At 39.9% G+C, this 6,337-nt stretch overlaps 1 non-coding gene across 1 annotated transcript; it reads right to left on the bottom strand.

Moving 5' to 3' along the window:
• Positions 1–4,526: 4,526 nt before the first annotated feature.
• On the bottom strand, positions 4,527–4,601 carry Trnat-ugu (transfer RNA threonine (anticodon UGU)). Its single transcript has one exon. It is a non-coding gene; the product is annotated as a tRNA-Thr (tRNA).
• Positions 4,602–6,337: the final 1,736 nt, after the last annotated feature.

Consider the following 6,337-nt stretch of genomic DNA (forward strand, 5'->3'; position numbering starts at 1 on the left):
ATTTATATAAATAAGGAACGGGAGCGGCCCCAACACTGATCCCTGAGGAACCCCCTCCCCCTTGACAGTACACCACTCAGATCCCTCATCACACTGTATTACTTTCCCCCATTCCCGTAGATCGTTCCCTAATGATCTTCCTGAAACACTCTACAACTTCTGATTCTGTCAGTTCTTTCAGGTCCCATCTCCTGAAATTCCCACCTTTTTCCAGTTTCTTCAGTTTAATCTACAGTTCATAATCAATATATTGTGATCAGAGTCCACATTTGCCCCTGGAAATGTCTTACAATTTAAAATCTGGTTCCTAAATCTCTGTCTTACCATTATATAATATATATGAAATATTGCAGTATGTCCAGGTCTCTTCCACGTAAACAACCTTCTTTCATGATTTTTGAACCAAGTGTTAGCTATGATTAAGTTATGCTATGGGCAAAAACCTACCAGGCGGCTTCCTCTTTCATTTTTTACCCCCATTCCATATTCACCTACTACGTTTCCTTTTCTTCCATTTCCTACTGTCGAATTCCAGTCACCCATTAATATTAAATTTTCATCTCCCATCACTATCCGAATGATTTCTTTTATCTCATCACACATTTCATCAATTTCTTCATCATCTGCGGACTACTTTTACGACTTTAGTAGGCGTGGGATTCGTGGCTATCTTGGCCACAACAATGCGTTCACTATGCTGTTTGTAGTAGCTTACCCGCATTCCTATTTTTATTAATTATTAGACCTACTTATGCATTAGCTTCATATTAGCCTTCCTAATACTAAAATCTATATCCGATGTTAACAATGACGCCGGTGGATGGACTATCAGGAAAATTACTGACCGTCGAGAAAGTCACAAATATAACCGACAAGCTAATGGGCCCTTCACAGGAAAAGGTTTTTTGCCAGAAAACGGGGAAAATTGAAACCCAGCAAATGAGTAAAAAAATGTATATTCACTGACAAAAAAAATAGTGTACGCACACAACTTACACAACAATAGTCTGGGATTACTCTATTACGTAATACAGTTTTTGTGATTGTATCTTGCAGCTTTAGTTATTTTTAATTAAAAGAGGCTTTAAAAGGACAGAAAGAACGTGTTGGACTACGCTACAGATCGTTCTGTTAGCACAGTCTTTACTTTGTAATCACTTTCGTTGACTTCGGCAACTCTCAACAGAAATCTCCAACCTAACCGAGACAATGTGCTACGATACAGCCGAGATCATGACAAGAGAATGGGCTACATCACACTCGAAGTAAATGTATATAGGTAAGGATCCCCATGACCTGTATACGTCTGTTATAAAAAATTTCCAAGCCACTCTCCTCAAATAGACCGCAATCTTCTCTTGACCTTCAACTGTTACTATTTCAGAATTAGAAACCAGATTCAAAGAAAATTTGGCTACAAGGCACAAAACTAGAAAAATAAAAATAATAAAAGTGAGAACGTGAAACATGTTAGCAATAACCATAAACAGGAGATTTACAGAAAATATAATTGAGAAAGGAAATCATTAATATTATCGACCGTTTAGGAACTCTAGGCTACGAAATGGATAAAACCACATATCGAATAAGTGGTGGAAGAGTTAGTGTGTTTTAAGATTAAATCCAAACAAGAATTAGAGAAAAATATATCGAAGCAAGGCCTCTATTACGAAAAATTGCTAAATCTCGAGACAAATTGTGTCCTTCTGTATTAGATGAAATGTTTTGGCCCCTAGTACGGATGAAACAGTATCTGCAGTATCAACAGGAACTTCGGACATGTGTTTCATATTTCATCCAAGCCTGCAGTCTATAAATATTTAAACAAAATACTAAAACAAAATACCACTACAGGGGAATTACTTAGGAAGTAGTTCTTGGTAAAGAAACACAGGACACAATTACGTATGTAGGCTTAATACGAACTACAACTGTGTTTATAAATCGCTATAGTTGCCTTGGACTAACGACGAGCAAATATCAATATAATCTGTACGCTTTTCAAAGCTGTTATCCATGAAAAAGCCAAACTACGTATCGTGAACAAAATACAATTTAACACCGAAACAATGACATTAGCTGACAATGGGCACAGACTTTAGTCAATGGGCACTGTTGAAAATTTGTGCCAGACCAGGATTAGCACCCGAGTCCCCTGGTTACGAGGGAGAGGCAATGATCACTGTGTCCGAATTACACAGTGGTCAACAGAATAGCACGAACTGCCCGAGCATGCCGTTCTTTAGATCCAAATTCTCAATTTCTCCATAGACTGCTAATGCACTGCTCCTTGAACATAATCCTCCTCCCCCTAATTATACAGTACATGGCGAAAAAAACAGACACCGAATATATGCAAACTTGGCCTTACGAACATTGCAGACGTCGTCTATGTAAGACACGTCAAACTTCAAAGAATTTACCAATTCGTTGCATTGTTTACTATAGACCACAAATCAAGTAACGTAAAAAAAGCACTGCGTCTATTGAGATCATGATTCAGAGTTAAAAAAAACTAATAAGTCGCCTACATATTACAGTTGCTGCCGAAAGAGGAGAACCATTATTTTCCCACAAAAGGAAATATAGTTAAAATTACGCTTCTATTTCGGTTAGTTTATGCGGTTACTAAAATTTGCAGTGAAAGTTACATAGTGGACTCTACCCTCCCCCCACCAGAAACGTAGTTATCGTGGCTGTTGTGAGACTTTTGTACACAGTTAGAGAAAGTGTGTTAAATGTGGCGCGGACGGAAACGCTAGGCTACGCTACAGGGCAATCTGCTCGCACAACGTTTAGTCGGCATTCATAATCGTTGGCGTAAACAACTCTCAGTCAAATTACCACCTTCCAACCTAACTTAGATCTCGGGCTACACTACCAATCGGCCTGTCATCACAACCAAAAATTCATTGAGGGGGGTGGGGGTATTTCCTGTAGCTCTCTCTAATGTATCTCTAGGCAAAACTGCCAGTTTTGTCAGACTCAACAGCAAGATTTACCAATGGTAAACACTTTTGAGACGGCTCGTAATTTTAGAATAGTCCTCTTCGTCTTACTTGGCATAAATTGTTCGCTGGCGTCCCAGCAGCTAGCTCCCTCAGTGTCTGCTTCTGCCATCGCACCACGCTAGTCTGCTGTTGTCCTAGCAGACCGAACGCACCGCACATCCGATACCTTCGGAACCACTCACTGGCCAGTTAGCAACTGAGCGGAACACTGTTTACATCGTGAAAGGAAAACTATGCAAAGATGTACACTTAAATGGCACGACTGAGTAGCACACACACAGTAATATCTGAGGAATGTCCTTCGACACGCGCAGAACGAAAGTCTTCTCGCGAACGTACAGCGTCTCTGAAAAAAAATCTCGTGACTATATTCCGGCGTTACGGCCAGGTTCTCATACAAATGAGCAAAAAAGGGTACATTTGAAATTCTTTTTGAGACAATGAAAATACATTCGAAAGATCTGTTTGGGAATTACGAGTGATAATACTATGAGCTTAATTTTAGATTTTCAATAAAAAATGGCGCCCGTAATTATGATTTGATCAAGGGCCTGCGAGACTGGAGTACGCAGAGCGCGTGCAGTGTGGCACCTCATATGTTACCTGAATTCAAAAATGGGTAACATCAGTTGATACTACATTATTCCCCTGAAATTGAAAATGGATAACATCAGTCGATAAAACATAAAATTTATGGGAGCGTATACCTAACCGCAATGAAACAACCTTAAATTTAACGATACAGTGCTAATTCGAACTTTGAGGGTTTGTTTCACTCCTTATGCCTACACAAAAATTAGTTAATATTAACAAATGTCATATTATAGCTATAAGTTCCTAAGAAAAGTGTTTACTTTTAGGGGTCAGAGGTAGATGTTAAGAGAACGAACCACTTTTAATTTATGCTGCATGCCGTTCTGAGAAAATAGTTACCCGAAAAAAATGTGTTCAAAGTTTAGGGAAAACATTTAGTTATATTATTACTTCGATTTGCATGAACTGAGTGTTACATATATATTTTTAATGTCACTGAAAACGAATCTGAAGTCAGATTTTCAATATTCAAAACAGCTAATCCAATACGGAGGGCAACCGATTATGTTTTGACCAATTTTTACCAAAAATGTATTTTCGTTATTTACGTTTAGTCTGCAAGTCAAGGAGTATTTATCAACCCTTCCTCTACCTCTGATTGTTCCTAGACAGCAACTTCCTGTTCTTCTTGGCAGGAAAAGCCGATCTGTCAAAGCTGGATATGCAGCACTCGGCAGCCTGCACTTGATATTCGTCCGTATTTTCGGTGAGTATGTTTGCATGCATTCTGCAGTATGAATCATTTTGAGCACGTGCGACACGTGACGAGTTATCATCTACATCTATATGGATACCCTGCAAAACACATTTAAGTGCCTGGCAAAGGGTTCATCGAATCACCTTCACAACTGATAATTAATTGAAACCCTCAGCTGCCGACAGGTGTTGTTGATATACTTCGATGGGGACAGCTGAAAAGTGTGCCCCTACTGGGACTCGAACCCAGAATCTCCTGCTTACAAGGCAGACGCTCAATCCATCTGAGCCATCGAGGGCACACATGAACAGCACGACTGCAGGAATTTATCCCTCGCACGCTTCCCGTGAGACTCACATCCCCAACCGTCCACAATCCGCATACGTAATGTACTTAATAGGTATTTGTCCATCCACTCATTACTGGCTCACACTAAGGTGACGATTCCCGTAAGAGTTCCGGCAACCTGTGCGCATTCGCACAGACGAAGGTCAATGGCTGGGTAACGTTTAACCATAGATATGAAGATAGTAACTGCTCTCGAAAGAACAGGCGCCACTGACGACCTTGCAACTCTTCTAGAATACATGATAGACCGGCCGATGTGGCCGAGCGGTTGTAGGCGCTTCAGTCGGGAGCCACGCGACCGCTACGGTCGCAGGTTCAAATCCTGCCTCGAGCATGGGTGTGTGTGATGTCCTTAATTTAGTTAGGTTTAAGTCGTTCTAAGTTCTAGGAAACTGATGACCTCAGATGTTAAGTCCCAAAGTGCTCAGAGCCATTTGAACCATCAGTCCGTATGTTTGCACACTACTTACAGTAACTTATGCTAAGGACAACACACACACAACCATGCCCGAGGGAGGACTCGAACCTCCAACAGGGGGAGCCGCGCGAACCGTGACAAGGCGTTGGACACATGGCGGGTACCCCGCGCGGCTCATGGCAGCCGTGACACTGCTTCAAACAATGGACTGTAGAAACTTTTGTAAAGCACGGATTAAAAAAAAAAAACTTTCTGTTCCAAGAGTCTAGACAAGTACACCTTTAAAAAATGCAACTACAAAGAAATTGAATTTTCGAACGTTTTGAATGAGATCCTGTCCTTATGGAACACCGTTGATCAAATGTCACAGGGATTATATACTCAGGTTTCACATGTGGATTAACACTTTCTAATCAATATCCGGAATGAGCAGGGCTTAAAACTTTGAAGAGTTAAATTTCAAGGGCCGTTCTCTTGTATGCAAATAGTTTCACAGTAGAAATTTCTCTAGTTTTATTTATTTATTTAATTATTTATTTTGCTGTAGGGAAAGAAGGATAGCATTGTGAGGAGGGGGAAGGGGGGGGGGGAGAATCTTGCATCTCCCACCTTCGAATTCTCAGTACAGAATTTTTATTCATTACGAGATTCTTAGCCACTTGCAGAAGTGATTTCGAGTGATTCTGCAAAACTTTTCCTTTAGCCAATCGTAGCAACTATAGGATTCCGTTCCTGCTGCATGACATGTCTCGGAACTTAAACTGACCAACTCATTTGCATAAAGAGCTAGCTTATCATCCGCTTCTTTACTTGCGTAGACCGTTCATGGTCTGCAAAGAATTTTTTTCTTTAATCGTTTTTTTATGTCTTTTATAAACTGCAACACTTTCTAAACTTTCTAAACTTAGCGCCGTTGAAGCATGGTCTTTTACTGAATGATCAAAAAGCAATGCTGACAGCTGGAGTCCAAGGTTTTTGTTAATCAAGCCGTTTGTATTCTTGTGGTGATATCTCCGTACAGTCTTTCATTCCCTAACGCATATTTCTTTATATCTAATTGAGAAGTGAAATACCGGTTTTCATAGATGCAGATTTAAAATATTTTAATATAACGCAATAAATATTTCATTAAAATTTTCATCCCCTTATGCTCGAAGTTCCAAAACCAGAAAAACACGTAGTTTTTAAAAATTGTAACATATTAGCCGAATACGAATTGTCAGATATATTTAGCAATCCTTTCATAATGAACCATTTTCTGAAACATCT

This window comes from Schistocerca gregaria, unplaced genomic scaffold (genome assembly GCF_023897955.1).
Source record: "Schistocerca gregaria isolate iqSchGreg1 unplaced genomic scaffold, iqSchGreg1.2 ptg000552l, whole genome shotgun sequence".
NCBI lineage: Eukaryota > Metazoa > Arthropoda > Insecta > Orthoptera > Acrididae > Schistocerca > Schistocerca gregaria.